Source organism: Apodemus sylvaticus, chromosome 5, assembly GCF_947179515.1.
Source record: "Apodemus sylvaticus chromosome 5, mApoSyl1.1, whole genome shotgun sequence".
Classification (NCBI taxonomy): Eukaryota; Metazoa; Chordata; class Mammalia; order Rodentia; family Muridae; genus Apodemus; species Apodemus sylvaticus.
Window position 1 is genome coordinate 45,930,483 of NC_067476.1, and position 17,728 is coordinate 45,948,210.

General features: G+C 38.9%; 1 non-coding gene across 1 annotated transcript; it reads right to left on the minus strand.

Moving 5' to 3' along the window:
- Positions 1-16,812: 16,812 nt before the first annotated feature.
- Positions 16,813-16,944, minus strand: LOC127686559 (small nucleolar RNA SNORA17). The gene has a single exon (XR_007978174.1). It is a non-coding gene; the product is annotated as a small nucleolar RNA SNORA17 (small nucleolar RNA).
- Between the last annotated feature and the right edge of the window lie 784 nt (positions 16,945-17,728).

Here is a 17,728-nt window from a genome sequence, read left to right on the forward strand (position 1 = left end):
CCAAACCAAACCAAACAAACAAACAAACAAACAAAAACACGGTTAGACTACTACAGTCTTGTTTCAAAAAAAATAGGAAGCAGTCTAAACTGATCAAAAAATTTGCTCAAGGTCATCCTTGGCCTTATACTGCTCCTCCGTTATAGACATTGGCTGAAGAGCTATTTCCTCATGAGGCAGAAAGGACATTTAAAAAACTGTTCTCCAACGGGATTGGGTGAGCAGGATCTGAAACATGCCTTTGACAGTGGAACGGAAAAGGTGGGTTTGTGGGTCAAGAAGTAGGAAGAAGGCTTTGTTGGTGAATTCTGACTCCTAAGGATAATGTAGAATAACAATACCGACTTGGGCTCACTCCATTTCCTTGACAACTCCATACTTTTAATCCAATGCTCAGAGACCTGATAGAAAACACAGTCCTCCAGTTAGACTATAAACAAGAATGCTAGAGAGGGGACTGCAATTTCTATGTTTCAGGGATGAACCTTGTGAAAGAACTTCAAAATCTATTTTCATAACAAAACACTAGTTATGTCTAAATGAGATGCCCCTTTGAAATACAATAGATTATATTACTACAATGGCTGATGTACTCCAGGGATGGCCATGTTCTCTCCGAATCTATCTGAGACAAGCGAGAAACTTGCTTCTTGCAAAAGTAATCCTTCAAACCCAAGGTCAGACCAAGGAAAAGAGGGTGAATCTTCTAACATCTTCACCGGTAGAGACTTACTAAGAGAAACATGAATCTCCTCTGTTATGTTGGTAATCCTTTCCTGACTAGACCTGCTCCCAGAAGGCACTGCTCTCAGCTTGTTTTAAAACACATACCACCATGATGCTGAGTCTAAATTGATTCTATACGTGCAAACTTGTACTTAACAGAATCCTCACCTTATACTGTTCCTCATTATTCACTCCGATAACTAATTCTTGAGCCCCCAAACAGCAGAAAGCTTTTACATCTACAGAATAACTTACCATGCTGTTCTCATGCAAGGAAGATTAACCTCAGGGTTTTATGGTAGTTTTTTTTTTTCCCTAATACTTACAGATTTGTCACTTATCTCCATGGAAAGGGGGAAATTGTAGGGTATGCACATTTGTCTATGTTTGATCACTAAGCAATTCCATAATTTGAGTTCACTACTCAACATACCCTCAGATAGAGATTTATATACATAGCTATAAGTATTCATAACTATTATAAATGTAGGTATCTTAACACCTGAACTCAAATATATTCGTCTAGTGGGCATGTGATTTCAAGTTAATGTTTGCCAAACTGCACTGGAGAACTGGCATTCTATGGTTTAATTATTACATAAACACATGTGCACATGGAAACACATACACACAAGGACTTACTGGCTTGGGATATACTGTCCTAGAACACATGGAAATGTGTCTATTAATTCTAAATGTATGAAACTCTGTGCTAATAAATATCAAGGAGAAATATTTTAAATAGTCAATCCATTTTTCAGGATTGTGGGATATGACTGATTTTGGAAGAATAAAAAATAACTTTGAAAATGTCTTGTGCATGTAAACTACATAGTCAGAAGCCTTTAAATCCCATATAAATTTAGAATGCTATCTTATTCACTGAGCTAAATGGGTTAACTATGGACAAGCCACTTGATTTCTTGAGTAGAAATTAGGTAAACAATATCTGTCTCACAAGGTTGATCCTAGATCCAAAGAGATTAGTTGCATGGAAATATTGGACACATCTCTTCTCAGAATATCAACAAGTATACCACACTCCCTCCTCTCACATAATAATCACCTGACTGCTCTCCAAGGAGCTTAGGTATACATTCCTATGTATCTAATCAGATTTTCATGTGTGTCTTGTCATTTCTGTGGCATGGTAGAGTTTAGAGTTTATTGTGATCACCTAGCTTTTTATCAGTTAGTAACTTATACTAGGATATTATAGTTGCTAAGGCTTAGGACAAACAGGAAGTTAATGTCATAGCTATTCAACATGTCAAAGAACACATCCTGTCTTCCCAACAAGTTTCCATTTTGGCAAACAGACAACTATCCCTGTGCAACATCAATGAATCAGAGTTGACACTGGCCAAACGAGCCTCACAACAGGAAGCAAATTCTGTGCGATAAACCCCCGCTGATGTCAGGGTAGAGAGGTGGCAATGTATTTCAAAAAACATTATAAATTGGTTCAACTTTTCTGTCTTGTTACATGTGACAAAAAAATGTATATATATTTATATATATTATGTCTTCCCCCTTTTGATCTAGTGATCTCAATTGGGATAATAGTCTACACCAAAATAATATAAAAGCAAACAAGTTGTTTATCTTAAACAGTTGCACAAAACCATGTATGAAAGGGGGAAATATGACACTAAGTCAAATGTGCAGCAAGAAATGGTCAATGGAGCTAGTGATTGATACCAAGGAATAGTAGCTGCCTTGTTAAGTGGTTAATCAGACTCTGTCAACATAGAGCCACATGCACAGCATAAGAGTGTGCTCTGTGCAGACACAACAGGAATGATAAGCGCATGAACTAGCAGAGAATGGGATTCCACTCACAAGACTCAAACAGGTTCAAACCAGACAAATCCTAGCACAGAGAAGAGAAAGTGGATACAAAATAACCAGATCCAGAGAACCACAAGTGGACATAAAGCATCAGCCCCAATCACACAGCTATTTGCAATTGATACCTGCTAGGAAAGAGAAAATCTGTTTTCTCCATCAGAGTGCCACTGGATATTTCAAAACTCTAGGGCAGATCTCATGTCCAGGAATACTGAAAAACACAAAATGGACTCCTTTTTAAAGTACTTTTTTGCTCTGCCATAGTATTTTTTGTTTGTTTCTTTGTTGTTGTCATTTGTAATTTGCTGTTGTTTTTGTAGAGAAAGAGAGAGAAGTTGGGTAGGTAGGGAAATAGGGAGGCTTTCAGAAGCATTTGGGGAGGAGAAAGAATATAAGTAAAATCTATTGTAAACATTTAATAGAAAAGAAAAAATAACAAAAGTGTAAGCTTTACTTGTACTTTATTACTTTTTCACATTAACGCATATGGCATCAGTAATCCTATTTAAACTTATTTTGATCTTTTGCATAGAATTTTCCATTGAGTTTATTGAATAGAATAAAAATATGGTAGTAAGATAAATATTTGATATAAAAGCTGCTTATTGGTAAGATTTCAATATTCAACTCCTTGTGTTCACTGAAAATTCTTAACTTCCTAGAAATTGAAATAAGCTGAAAGGAAGAAACTATGTTTTGTCTTGATTAATTGACATGAAGTAGTTTTATATAATTACATATTGGGATAATTTTAAATTCTCTGTCTCTCTGTCTCTCTGTCTCTGTCTCTGTCTCTCTGTCTCTCCATCTCTGTCTCTGTCTCTGTCTCTCTCTCTCTCTCTCTCTCTCTCTGTGTGTGTGTGTGTGTGTGTGTGTGTGTGTGTTAGGAATTGAACCTAGTACCTTGTGAATACAGAATCTGTGCTCTATTACTGAGCTCCTCTGCCCAGCCTGGAACACTGTTTTCTGCAGACGGCACAGAGCTAAGCAATGATAGCCCAGTGATGACAATTCTTCAAGCTGCCCCAGTGGCTGTGATACACCCTAAGCTGTTTCCATACCTTCAGTGAAAGAGCCTCAGAACCATGAGCTTTCTTCCATGGCCCTGCATGATCAGCTCTCAAACATGGCTACCATAGGCTCCAAAAACTTTGCATTCATAAGATAACTGCAGCATGCTCCTAAATTGTACTAAAGAATCAGTGTCTGTTTTATTATTTATTCTTTCATTCAATACTTATTTTAAAATGTCTGACATTTATTTAAAATTGTAAACTCTAAGCAAACATTGTATTGAATATGTACCTGGAAGCAAACATATATAATACAGAATACTTTTTTAAAATGGCTCTGTGAAAGTAGATATTAGTGTTAATCTCACTGTAGTAGAGAAGAGTGAGGTGTCGCAAGACTGTATGACAGAGCCAGGACTAGAATCAAGGCTGTGCAGCTGGAACACAATTTTTAACATTATTATTATTATTATTGATGATGATGATGATGATTATCATTTTCAAAACAGAATTTCTTTCTGTAGCCCTGGCTGTCCTGGAACTTACTCTGTAGACCAGCCTGGCCTTGAACCTATGCTACCACCACCCAGTTTAGATCAATTTTTAGGAAAAAAAAAAAGAACTAAGCACTAAATAGTGAAGGTTGAATGATGAACATACTCAAATTTTCAGGACTTCATGGAGTAGAGTATGGTTTCAGAGATTAAATATTAAAAAGAAAACTAATAGTAAATATTCTCTAAAATGGAAATACAGAATACTATAATCAATCAAAAATGAGTTAAGCTATAATACAGTTACTGTTACTATAAATTAGCAATTTATAAACAAAGAACACTTACTTCCCATAGTACCATAGGCCAAGAATGTCAAGTTCAAGGGCCCAAACATTGTGTCTAGTTCACTCTTTTTATACCAACGCCTTCTGTGTCTTTCCTTAAAAGATAGCAGTTGCCCTCCATGATGCCTCAGGAATGGTAAGCTAACCTTCTCCAGAGGCCCCACATTTAATACGGATTAGAAGGAGACATATTCAAGCTAAAGAACTGGGAAAGAATGTTCTTTGAAAACAACACAAAACACAGCATGTGACTGGGATGGATCCTGAGCTTTAACAAGCCCTAAGCTGATCCAAGTAAAGGAGAAGACATTGGTAGCCAGGCACATTTGCAGATTGAAAGCCTTCTTGAAAGAAATGGAAGCAGGGGCTGTCCCTGAATCTGTTGCCTGCCTGTGGATCCAGTTCCCCTAACTGGGCTGCCTTGTCTGGCTTCAGCAGGAGAGGATGCATCTACTCTGGCAGAGACTTCATGCACCAGGGTAAGGGGATACCCACAGGAAGCCTCTACCTTCTCAGGGGCGAAGGGGAGGAGGGAGAACTGTGTGAGGAGAGACGGGAGAGGGGCGGCGATGATTGGGATGTAAAGTGAACAAATAAATTAAATAATGAAAAAGGAAGGAAGGAAGGAAGGAAGGAAGGAAGGAAGGAAGGAAGGAAGGAAGGAAGGAAGGAAGGAAGGAAGGAAGAGGAAACTTCAGACCAGTCAATATCTGGTTGGAGATTATGTTTCTAAAGCAGAATTTCCCAACATTAAAGCAGTAAGAAACGTGTAGATATGTGGAAATGAGAGAATGCCACATAATTCCAAATGCATAAGTTTAGAATTTCAGCAAACTGAGTCACAGGGAGGGGGCAGGACAGGCCTGCCGCTTTTGATACTGGCAGGCAGAAGCACCCATTACAGTTTAGGGATCAGTGAGAAAGAGTTTCATTCTCACAGGTAAATCGCACGACACCCACAACAGTCAACTGAAGAAAACAGTCTGTATCAAATCCCTAAGCTGTTTCTTGAGAATACTATGTTATGTTCCTTTCATGTGAGAAATTACATAAAAATTATCATGATTAACATTGTTTCAAAGAAAGGCACACAGAGACCAACCACTTAAAATTTCTATTTTTATAGAAATCTGTCGTCAGGAACACACAGGCACGCGCGCGCGCGCGCGCGCGCACACACACACACACACACACACACACACACAGGGAGATGATTAATATGTATTGTACAACGTTTTGGCTCCTGATAAGCAATATGATAACATCGGGTCTACTCGGTACATTAGTGCAACTTGGCAAGATTTGTGACTTGTCTTAGCATCCTCCCCAGGAAGTGAAGTTTGGCTGAGGCAATACCATCTTAGGAAAGGCCAGATCTGCATATTATTAACATTTGTGTTGGTGGGTTCCCAGAAATGGGTGTAGTCTAACCCAAAATGAATGCTATAATGGAAAAGCTGTACTTGTTCTCAGAGTGTGAAACCATCTGAGGGGAAGCAAAAAAAAAAAAAAAAAAAAATTAGAGATTTCTTCAGCACAAATGGCTGGTGTCAAAACTAGCTGCAGGCGTGCTCTGCTCGGCAGCTGCACATGCGTGGCAAGGCTACGAATGTCTGTTTCTCACGTCAAAACTCCAAGTGGAGGATGGAGCAAACCATCCTGGCTCCTGGAAATGAAGCGGGCTTTCCTCTAGAGCTTCATTCTGCAGCCTGGAGGAGAGAAAGTCAAGATACAATGGTGTTTTTATTTGGAAGGAAGGAAAGAAAGAGAGAGAAAGGAGGGAAGAGAAGGAGGGAAGGGAGGGAGAAAGGAAGAGAGGAAGGAAGGAAGAAGTGAAGAGGAGGGAGGGGACTGTCCTGGAGAGGTGAGATGACCCAGAGGGCAATGAAAGGCATTTGCTTCTTAAATTTGGCGCCCTAAGTTCAATTCCCTGAGCTCATATAAAAATTGGGAGGAGAGCATCAGCTCCACAAAGTTGTCTTTTCACTTCCATTTGTATGCTATGGCAACACACACACACACACACACACACACACACACACACACGAGCACACATGTATGCATGAACTCATCCACACATACACTGATAATACATTTTGAAAGACGTGCTTTTCTCTGATAAGAGGTTTTGTATCATTCAGTGTCACAGTTATCTTAGCTGTTCTTCTTTAGGCCATCATTTTGGGAAACCCAGAATTGGCCCAAGACTTGTTGATTTATTCTATGCAAAAACTTGTTTTTCAAGCTTGGTGATATGGAAAGTTATGAAAGGTGTGCATTAGCTGGATGAAGAAAATCAGAATTTTTAATCCAATTCATATTTAAATCAAAAATTTCAATTCAAGACCTTTACTTGAAGGAGAACATAGATTAAAATGTTACTGAGGAAATATTAAAAAAAAAAAAACATTGTCAGTGTTTCAGCATTAGGTAGATTCGCTCTCTGGGGTCCCTTGGTGGAACTGCAAGGAACATTTTAAGGATTATATCTAGAAATGAGTTTCTCCCACAGTGCCTCACTCAGCATGGCCTTAGTTATTTGGGAATCTTAAGGAAAAACCCTAAAAGTAAGTATAGACACATATGTCTTCTGTAGAAGCTGTTTAGGCCAGATGACTAAGTCAAAACAAGACAGTACCAATAGGCCAGACTGTAATCCCCAACAAGTAAAATCTAAGAGTTTACTCACTAAGTCATTAAGTCTTAGCTTACTTATAGCCTTCATTAGATGACAACAGACTTTCTACATATTACTCTCATTTTATTTTTTTAAAAAGATTTATTTACTTATTTTATATATGTGAGCACAGTCTCTCTCTCTTCATATACACTGGAAGAGGGCATCGGATCCCATTACAAATGGTTGTGAGCTACCATGTAATTTGCTAGGGATTGAACTCAGAACCTCTGGAAAAGCAGTCAGTGCTCTTAACCACTGAGCCATCTCTCCAGCCTGACTCTCATTTTATAAAGTGTTTTATGTTTATAGATAATTTCAATTTTCAAGTATTTTTAAATTAGTCTTTAAGTCTCCAGCTGTTTGAAAATATCTTATGTGGACAAACTTGCTATGTGGAAAAAAATAGCCTAAGGATTTTGCAAGTCAAGTAAAAACAACTCAGCTATGCTTTGGGACAAAGGTGAGGGCTACTAGCAAAAGCCTCCACATGGGACGCAATCACAAAGAAGGAACAGAAATGTCTGCCTCTCACACTATGAGCCAAGCCATATGGTGTAGGCCTGAAACCCCAGTTCCTAAGGGACTAAATCTAAGGCTTACTAAGGCTCTGTTGCTGACTATTGAGTAAGTTTAACTCAAGCCTAGGCAATTTACTGATGCTGCCTTACATTTTATATAAATAATAAATGAATATACTGAAGAGATAGATCAATGGTAGAATATCTACCTAGTGTGAGCAAGTCCCTATTTAATCCTCTAGCACTGGGAACAACAACAACAACAACAACAAAAAAAACCAAATGCTTATATTTGTCTGGGTTTAAATGCCTACTCACGCAGCACTTATGAGTTCTGTGGTGGTTTGAATGAGAAGGGCTCCATGGGCTCCTGTATTTTAATGCTTGGTCCCCAGTTAGTGGAACTGTTTGGAAAAGATAAGGAGGTGTGGCCTCGATGAAGGAGGCATGGCCCTGGAGGCTTGCTTTGAGGCTTCAAAAGTCAACTTCAGGCCCAGAGTCTCTCTGCCTCCAGCCAGTGGACCAAGATGTAAAGCCCTCAGCTACTGCCCCCGTGTACATGTCCTATTGTAACAATAATGGACCAACCTTCCAAAACTGTAAGCATACCTCGAATACAATAATTTCCTTTATTAGAGTTTCCTTGGTCATGGTCTCTCCTTACAGAAATAAAACAGTAACTCAAATAGGCTCCTAGATAAATACACACCGCTGGAGGTCTAGAGGTTAGAGACACACAGAGAAGCTTTGTTTAACATGACCTTTTAGAATCAGATCTAAAATACCAAAGAGAGAAATTACATAAAATTACAATATTTACATTGAGAAGAAGAAAGAAGACAAAACGTAAAATGTCATATAGCATATGAAAGATAAAATAATCCACAGTTCTTTTCATCAAAGAACACACAAGCAGATTTAATAAGCATGTATTATGTAATATGCTAAGAAGTTTAAGGATGTACTTCATAACTCCTTGTGGAAGTATATATTTTATTGGATGATTCAGGACCTAAATTTAAATCATGTGCTGCAAGACAAGAGACAGGCTAGAAACACTTCACTACTTCTAGCATTTGGAAGAAAAGAATGTCCAAGTGAACTCATCAATTTTTATCAACGTATCCCTTAAGAAGAATCTGTTTTCACAAATTCTCAACTGCTCCCTTTTGTGTGGAGAGTCAGAAGAATTTTTGTTCTAACACTAACATTTTCCTTAAAGTTAAAGTAATGTGTAAATTCTTTGTAAAGACATTTTTCATTTCAAATAAATTGTTACCAACAGTGAAGGTAGCTACCTTCTAGTTGAAAACCTAGTCTTCAATATAAGAAAAGAACTAATAATAAATTCAAAATCCTGTAACAAAAATTTTGGTATTGAGAAATAAATGCAGTTTCATTATTACTTAGTATAAAATGCAGTGTAATTGGCTTATAATACGAGCATCTTAAAGGGAAAGAAAAATAATATTTAAGTAGCATATTACCTTATCGTGCATTTCATTAGTTCCAGTTATATTTAATATTTATTGTTTTTTAAAATTTTTTTTTGTGTGTGTGTGTGTGTACTATGTTTTACAGGTGTCTATAGAGGTCAGAAGAAAGCATTAGATCTGCTACTGAAGTTGCAGGTGTTTGAAAGTTTACTGTCCTATGTGCTAGAAAACAAATTCAGGTCCTTTGGAAGAACTTCAAGTACCCCTAATCACTGTGCCATCTCTCCAACCCTTATGTCTATTCTTTTAAGATCAAAAAATTTGAAAGAAACTTGTAGCTCCAGATGTATCTCAGCACTAGGGAGGCAGAGCCTGCAGGGCTCTGTATATTTGAGACCAGCCTGGTATACATAACAAGTTCTAGACTGGTCAGACATGTGATAATGAAAAATAATGAAAAACAAACAAACAAACAAACAAACAACAAAACAAAAAAACCCACAAACTAACTAACTAACTAAAATGAGCATAAAGAGAAAGGGGAAAATATAAGATGTTGCAAACATATAGTAGGTCCACAGAAAATGAGGAGATGGTCCAATATACATGTAGATAGAGGCTCAGAAGAAAGGAGAGAATTAGTGAGCATTTAAACACAGTTGCTGAACTATTTTCAATGAACACACACACACACACACACACACACACACACACATACACTGTGCCAGAATTGGTTGATGACTGCAATAAAATAATAATAATCACAGATACAGCAAACTTACAAACAAACAAAAAACCCCAAAAAACTAGACACACAGAAAAGATAATAGGACTGTTTAAAATGAAAATGCTATCCTTCAGAAGGAATGCACACAACATAAAACACAAGAGCAACAGTAAGACACACACTGCACAGCTCCTGAAAAGCCAAGAGACAGCTCAGAATCCATTAGCAGGCGGGGGTGGGGGGAACTGGGAAAGGGGAAAGCTTTTGGAATGTAAACAAAGAATATAGAAAATAAAAAAAAAGTAAAGTGTCAAAGAGATGCTTCCAAGCAGCAGCACAAAACCATGTACTAAGACAAAAGCAGAAGAGAGCAACATAGTTAACAAATACATGGATGCCTCTGTGTCGTGGGTATGTGTTATTTAAGATGATAATGTCCTGTGAGATCCTACTGCCTGTAGTGAAAATTCATCATAAGAGCAAGCAGTTCTAGGATTTTAGGAATTATGTATAAAAGAATTAATAAATAATAGACTCTACTTAAGTAACCTGTAGAATAATCATTGTTTAATGACTAAAAATATGTATACAAAAATAATTGAAAAATGAGATAATAAAAAGAGACTTGGCTAATCCCAAAGAACACAATGATAGGAAGAAAAGAAACAAAAATGAGCAAATTTAAGCTCAGATGCTAGATACAAACTCATTGTTTCTTTTGCTTGTTTATTTGGCTGGCTGGTTGGTTGGTTTTGGTTTTTGGTGTTTCATTTGCTTTTTTTGTTTGTTTGTTTGTTTCTGTTTTTGAGACAGGGTTTCCTATGTGTAACCTTGGCTGTCCTGGAACTCTCTTTGTAGACCAGGCTGGCTTCTAACTCAATAGGGACCAGGTAATTTTATGTCTTCCTAGAGCTTCTGTAATAAATCACTAATATGCAATTGTATAATAATGTTGTGTGGATTTCCTGTGGCCTTAATATATGTTTTTACTTTCTCCATTAAATAATAAATGACCTTATTTTTTGTCTTCCCTATTATTTTCCAAGATCATACCTTTATACTAAGCTTTCAAAAATATTGACATATTTTATTCCTCTTAAAGAAGTACATATCCTTAGCGCTCAAGAATTTTGCCTGATTTTAAAAACAACATGAAACTAAGTCATGACACCTAGGCATCTTTAAAGTTAACTTGATAGACTTCTTCGTAGATCAATTACAGTTTTGCTTGACTTAGATGAGAAAAACATTACAGAACTTCCTATTTAATTTACAACCTAGAGTTGATTTTTACTTTTTGCTTTAAATCTTTTCACAGACACAGGTGATCATAACCAGAAAATAGATAATGATGATGAGTTGGGTGTGGTGGCACAAGCCTGTGATCCCCAGCACCTGTCAACTAAAGGCAGCAGAGTCAAGAATTCAAAATTTCCGTTGCCTATGTAGTGAGTTTAAACCTGGAATGGTCTAGAGATCATGTCTCAAAAAGAAAGAGATGCAGTAACAATAACGATTAGAATAATAATCACCACATACTATTGTCTTGGTCAGGGTTTCTATTCCTGCACAAAACATCATGACCAAGAAGCAAGTTTGGGAGGAAAAGGTTTATTCAGCTTACATTTCCACCTTGCTGTTTATCAGTAAAGGAAGTCAGGACTGGAACTCAAGCAGGTCAGGAAGCAGGAGCTGATACAGAGGCCATGGAGGGATGTTTCTTACTGACTTGCTTCCCCTGGCTTGCTCAGCTTGCTTTCTTATAGAACCCAAGACTACCAGTGCAGGGATGGCACCACCCACAATGGGCCCCCCATCCTTGATCACCAATTGAGAAAATGCCTTACAACTAGATCTCATGGAGGCATTTCCTCAACTGAACCTCTTTCCTCTGAGATAAGTCCAGCCTGTGTCAAGTTGTCAGACAAAACCAGCCAGTACAACTATCTACTTTGAAAAGATGAGAACTTGAAAGTGCTGTTCAAAGGATGGGAAGAGGGCATTGTGAATAAAACATTTGGATCAAGAGCATGAGGACTGAGTAGCTGTGATCTCAGCTCTACACCACTGATAGGTGGGTTTAGCTGACCTCCTGAAATAGGCAGTGCCCCACACCAGATAGCTAAATTTCATTGGAAACATTGGGTAAACCTCAGGCCATCATGTAGTCCTGGAAATACATTTTCATGTTCTTTATTATTTAGCAAGTAGAACTCTTGTACTTGCAAAGTCGAGTTGTAGATATCATTTATCTCCTTCCCAACTGAGTAGAAAAAAAATCAAGTTCATTTAAAGACTTCATTTATGAGGCAGCACTCTTAATTATCTTACTTGTTTTCTATTTTCCTTGCAGAAAAAAAATCCATATTTGAAGAATATAATTTTAGAAACTCTTAAAAGAAATGTGTCAACTTCATTTAAAATTTTTTTTTTTAAAAAAATGAAATCAACTTCATTTTTTTCCTTTGGTATATGTATGTAGGCCTGAAGGGTTACAATTATTACAAATTTATGATCAACCTAAATTTGTAACAATTATTTATTTACTGGAAAAGCAATAACACTTGCCCACAGCTGTCTGGAAGAAATTTCTCTGTTGGTGTTACAACTGAGCCACGCAGAGGTTAAAAAAATAATTGTGGGCCTTTATTCTCCACTCTGGGATGACTACAGGAGAATGGGATGTATAGCCCTCTAGAACCATGGTAAAGATTTACACAAATTGTTCCTTTCTTTCTGATTGCTGCTACTTTTGTCGGTGTTACATGCTGTCATTAAATTCTCCACCCTCGCCATTACAGCTTCCATTACCACCCACACGGCGCTGTGGCTTTATCCATGGGTGGCAGATGTTATCACCGTATGTCATGCGATCAATTTTCCATTCAAGGGTAATGCAATGTTTGGGGGAAAGCCAACTCACACTTTAGTAAAGGCTGTCTCTGTAGTCTTCACCAGCCGTAAATGCAAGCATCCTTTCAATTTCTTGGCAGAGCTATTTAACCAAAAAATCAGCAGGGACCTTAGAGGCGCTTTGCAAGTTTCCATGTTAGCTGGGCACTCTTTCTTGCTGTCACCTGCCAAATTGCTTCCTATTAAGGCTGGCATTATTTTGTCTTTTTTTTTTTTAACGTTTATTCATCTCAGACTATTCTGGGCTGAAAATCATGAAAGACGAGATACGGTAGAAAGCCTCAGTCTCAGATCTGGTCCTCAAGGCTCTTTGCTCCTAGCTCATTCTATGATCTTCATCTCATGCCATTGTTTCCAGAGACAGCACTCAGAACTTTTTTATTCTGAATGATTGCAGAGAGCAGCGGGGGCTATTTAACTTTTATCCTCATGGTTTCAATCCTCTCTCTCTCTCTCTCTCTCTCTCTCTCTCTCTCTCTCTCTCTCTCTCTCTCTCTCCTCTTCCTCCTCTTCCTCCTCCTCCTCCTCCTCCTCCTCCTCCTCCTCCTCCTCCTCTTCCTCCTCCTCCTCTTCCTCCTCCTCCTCCTTCTCCTCCTCCTCCTCCAGTTTCTCCTCTTCTCCTCTCTCCTTATTTCTGTATGGCTGGCTCAGTGCCATCCTTATGACAGATTTGTAACTTTCCATATTAATAAACATATATTATTTTTACTCAACATGTTATATTTTGCATATTTAAACATTAAATGCAATACTTCCAAGATTTCTGAAAGTTGATGAAAAACCTTAAATCACTTTGAAACTAGTCCAGTCTAGTTTCTCCCCACGGTGTTCCTGGCTCCCCGGGCCCGTGTTGGGAAAATGCAATGTGGAATGTTTGGGAGGAAAAAAGGTGAGGAAGCTACTTGCTCTTACTGTTCCTGCAATTATCTTTCCATCAGGGATGCTCTAATTGCCTCAAATTTGAAAATTGACTTTGCCTACACGATCTGTTCAAATAAAGAGCTAATATTACATTTTCACCATTTTTATCAAGAAATCCAAATTTTATGATCAAATATATTTTAAACTCTCTAATTCCAGTGATCACCCAACTTGATTTTATTAAGATGTATTATAGCTATTGATTCATGACGTTCAGTAATTATTGTTGTACTTCAATAAAGACAATCTGAATGAACTTTATTTAATTAATTTATTTATTTATGGTGTGTGTGTGTGTGTGTGTGTATGTGTGTGTGTAAATTTGCCATGGTATGTGTGACAGTCAGAGGACAACTTGCAGTAATCAGTAATATTCTTCCATCAACTGAGTATAGTCCTGTAATTTTATGTAAAATAAATAGAAACATCTTTGCAAATTTCTCATTTAAAATCATTCCAAAAGAGAGAACAGGGGGAATATATCTTTAGCAACTTGCAGTAATGTATTTAGGAGGCAGTCTAAAGTGGTACCCGCCTCTTACAATGCCTAAGATTGATGCCTGGACATCATAACATTTTAAAGTATAATTTAGGTTCTCATAGGATGGACTCAAATTCACAATCTTCTTGCCTCAACCTCTCAAATGCTATAACTACAGACATTCATGACTACATCTGAAAATTGATTTTGTTGTAAAACTAACAACCTGTCTTATTTACTTTTCCTGTTGCTGTGATAAAATCTCCAGATTGACTTAAGGAAGAAAGGACTTATTTTGGTTCTCAATAGGAGAATACAGTCTATCACCACAGGGAAGTCAACATGAACTTGTGTTAATTCCACAGATAGATAGAAAGAGAATGACCGACAACCCAAATCATCATGGCCAAAGCAGGCAATTAATTGGAGCAAGTGTTTTTTATTTGTGTACACAGGTTGACTCCTCCTAAGATGGGGTTTGAGAGGCCATCCTGGATATGAAGAAGACAAGGCTAGGGATAGAAAGCTTCCAAGCCAGAGTGGGGCAAAATAGGCAGGGTTACAGGAACAGAACAAACAAGTTAGTCCTAATGACCTCTTGAAACAAAGACATGGTTGCAAGGTAGGTATAACAAGACAGTCATAGTCATATCGAGGAAGTTATAGATGGTCATGTAACATTTAAAAACAGGTAGGTTTACAAAATAACTCTTTGAAACAAAGACATGATTGCCATCCTGGAGTATGCAGTATAGAACCACTTGTATTTAAGGTTAATGGTAGAGTATAGCCCAATTCTTGAGAAACAGAGGTTTAATCATAAAGAGGAATGAGCCTGTTTTTCTTTATGATAGAATTTTTTAACAAACAAAACAAAACGTTTTATTGATTCTTTATGACTCTCACATGATGAACCCCAATCCTGCTCATCTTCCCTTCCCCTTGTTCCTCCACTCATTGAGTCTCCCCTCAAAGAGAGAAGAAAAAAATCTTGTGGAAGCTGTAGTGTGTCACAGTGTGTCCCACATTATACACTTATGTCCACACTGCTTTACTTGTAGACGTTCATTGCAAAAGAGTCATTGGTCTGGTAGAGTCCTCTGGCTTCTGATACTTTATTAATACAGGAACCTCACTGGCACTTCTCTTGGATATCCTGGTTTCACCCTGTATCATGGAGATCCTGTAGTTTTAGATTGATAGTACCCTCTACTTCATGCACTTCAGCATTTCAGTTGTTGGGTAGACGTTGGAATGGGCCAATTCAAAGCACTGGACTGGGCCTGAAAGGTTTATGAGCTGGTCAGCTGCCTTTCTAACTCTCCGGCCCTCAAGGTTGGCTTAGCAGCAACCCCTGCTCCCAAAGCCAGTTCTACCCTGATGCCCAGTTGAGGGGCAGGGCCTGCTCTCCTGAATGTTGCAGCCAGGGAGGGAACAGGACCAGTTTTACCACTCTCATGACTCCAGGGAAAGCACTCCTGACTACCATAGATGAAAAGAGAATGGGGAGGAAGGTGTCTCTCTTGACCCAGCAGACAAATGAATGGCATGGATGTCTTTCCTATACTCACACCCTCAAGGCCAGTTCACCCACAATCCCAGCATCCATGACCAGCTCTACTGTGCCACCCAGGTGAGGTTTAGGGTGCTGCAGCTGGTGAGGGGCAGGGCCAGCTCTCCCACTATGATGACCTCCTGCCTGCCATTAGCGGCAAGGGTCAAGAGAGAGAGGACATCTTTCCATTCCCATGTCACCATACTGAAGACAGGGATCAGGGCCAGCTCTGCCATATCCAGACCCTAGCGGCTGGCCCACACAAGCCTCTGTCATCAGACTTAGCCCTATGTATTGCCCAGGTGAAGTGTAGGGCCTGCTTCTCCAAATTCTGCAACAGGTGAGGGGCAGTGCCAACTCTCCTGCTCTGATGACCTCAGGGGTAGGTCTCCTGCCTTCCACAGGTGGTGAGGAAGAAGAGAGGAGGTTATCTCTCCTTTGTCCACACCACCACACAGGAGACAAGCGGTAGGACCAGGTTACCCATGCTTGTATGCTCAAGGGCCAGATCATCTGAAACTTCCACAACTGCAGCTGGCTAAGAGTGGGGTTAGCTCTCTTACTCTCATGCTCCCAGAGCCAGCTCTCCCATGATGCTCAGGTAATTGGTAGGGCCAATTCTGCACAGCTCTTACACATCAACATATCCTTAGGCAGCAGCCTAGACTAGGGATATCCACCTGGCCTTTGGTGGTAACAGACCATACCTGCTGCTTCAGGACCATTGGCCCAATATAGCTCCCAGTGGCTACATGGACTAGGATTCTACCATTGTCCCAGGTGGCGTCACTGGCCACTCAAATCAGGCTATTTCTCACTACCCTTGAGTCTTCAGTTCTGCCGCTATTCATTGTGCCCACAGCCTTCTGTTTCTTTTTGTCTTCCATTTATTCACTACTTACTTGTTCCTCATAGAGGCAACTAGGGTCTCTTAGTCAGGAGTGCTATGCCCTGCTCACACATTAAAGCACCAAGCAGGGGTTATCTCAGGCATGTTCCTTCCTTGCCCACCCTAGGACTGCACTGCACCTGATAGTCATCTCAGGCTAGTACCCTGTCCAGGCACCACAATGGTGCCAGTCTGATGATCATTTCAATTTCTCTCTCTCTCTCTCTCTCTCTCTCTCTCTCTCTCTCTCTCTCTCTCTGAAATGTTAGGCTATTAATCATTCAGACATTCATAGGTCAGAATATTGAGGATAGACACAGCCTCTTTTCTCTCTGCTATCTATTGGTGTACATGTGACATAGCAGCCATACCTGCAATGCTTCTCTGGGCAGGTATATGATTGTTTTTAAGCCTTTAACAAAGGCTTGCTGGTTCTTCACTTTAAGCAGAAAGCCACACTGTGTCTATAACCAGGACGAAGAGAATGAGGAGTGCTTATGCTCTTTAACTTTCCTCATTTTATACATTCCGGCCTCTCAGCCAAGGGACTGAGGCCACCCACAATGGCAGGTCTTCCCACCCCAATAAATTTAATCAAGACGATCTCTCATAGGTATGTTAAGAGGCCTGTCTCCAATGCCTCATCTCTCATCAAGTCAATAACTGAGATTAACCATCACTCAATCTTAGTTGTGTTAATTTTGGATTCTAGTTATCACTATTGTCTATGATCTCCCTTTTGTTACACAATAAGCTAGGATTTATCTCCAGGGCATCATACATAACTGCTGAGATCCATCTCTATTTAAGATGCAACACTACCCACAGACTATTCAACATACTAATTTATTACATTGATAGATATCATGTGTTTATTATTGTTTAAATATAATTTGCCTTCAATGAATGTAAACTCAATGAAATCAGCAACTTGGCAATACTATTACAATATTTTAGTACCCAGAACATTGTCTTCACATAAAAAAGCCAGATATATTTGAGTTCATACTTTTAGAACATTGTAGTTTTTCACAGGCTACTGATGAGTAGATTCTTATGAGTTTATATCAGTACCTACGAAGTTTAGTGAAACGTTTATGACTGTTATGGGTTTTTGATAGAGGGCCATGGATCTTGTAGAACTCCTAGGAAGTTACAGTAATATGTGAGGTGTTTT